General features: G+C 39.8%; 1 pseudogene; it reads right to left on the bottom strand.

The window, feature by feature from the left end:
• Positions 1-536: 536 nt before the first annotated feature.
• On the bottom strand, positions 537-786 carry LOC143401824 (cytochrome c oxidase subunit 6C pseudogene; annotated as a pseudogene).
• Positions 787-1237: the final 451 nt, after the last annotated feature.

The raw sequence follows: 1237 nt of genomic DNA, 5'->3' as shown, positions 1-1237 counted from the left end.
TATGTCTTGCACCTGGTGGTTGACATCATCCTTGACATTTCTTGGCATGTAAGTGCGTCCCTCCCATCTCCCATGTAAGTCTCTCCGTCTCCTCTCCTCTTCTTAAGGACACAAACCACTGGTTCTTAGTCTACTCTAAATCTAGGATAATATAATTTTGAGATCTTTAACTAATTACATCTTCAAAGACCCTGTTTCCTGGCTGGGACTCTATTCAGTGTTAGAGCACTTGTGTCGAATGTTCAAGTCTGGTTTTGATGCACAATGCCATTTTAAAGAAAAAGAAGAACTGGGGGAAGGAAGGAAGGAAGGAAGGAAGGACGAAAGGAAGGAAGGAAGGAAGGCGCTTCTCCAAGACCTGATTTCCAAATAAGTTCACATTATGGGTTTTGTTGTTGTTGTTGTTAATTGTTTACTTACCAATTCCTTCGCCCATATATTCATCTTTTATAGTTCAGGAGCACAAGTCAGTACAAACTTCTATGGACCTCAGTCCCAAAGAGGTGATGGTAAAATGGACTAAGATTTTGAGGGATTTAAAAATTCTTTATATTCCCAAATCTCTTTATACTCTGAAAGACACCAGCCCTTCTCATCTCCTCAAAATCTTCATGAACTCATAATTTCTGCAGAAATCTGCACATGCCTTCTTTTTTGGTTCAGCCACACCAAACTTATAGAGCTGCAACCCCCAGGGCAACTGTGAATGTTCCAACAATATGAAAACCGCAGACACCTGGCCCCGAGACCCTGCATCCGAGGTTGCGCCAAAGCGTCTGAAGCCATGGCACTTACTGTCCTCCACGCTAATGTCCTTACGGGCAGATGAAGAAATGGACCTAAGATAATATTCTGAAATTCCAGATGGATATGAATTTTGGAACAATAATATTCAACTCCCTGTAGCTTTCCTTCTGTCCCCTACCCATATTCACGCTCCCACCATGTGAAAAATACATTAACCCATCCCTAAATCCCTCAAAATCTTAGTTCATTTCACCATCACCTCTAAATCCTAAATCTCATCAACTTTTTAAAGTCTCAGATATTATCATCTAAATAAGATATGGGTGAGACGCTGGGGTATGATCTGTTCCAGAGCAAAATTTCTCTTTCCCTTGTGGATCTGAGAAGTAAAAAAAAAAAAAAAAAAAAGAAAAGAAAATCTACTTTCTAAATATAATGATAAGTCAGGCATAGAATAGACATTGCCATACCAAAAGGGAGAAAACAGGAA

The sequence above is a fragment of the Callospermophilus lateralis genome, chromosome 6, assembly GCF_048772815.1.
Source record: "Callospermophilus lateralis isolate mCalLat2 chromosome 6, mCalLat2.hap1, whole genome shotgun sequence".
Classification (NCBI taxonomy): domain Eukaryota; kingdom Metazoa; phylum Chordata; class Mammalia; order Rodentia; family Sciuridae; genus Callospermophilus; species Callospermophilus lateralis.
Note: the sequence above shows the minus strand (reverse complement) of the source record. Positions and strands in the feature narration are given on the sequence as shown.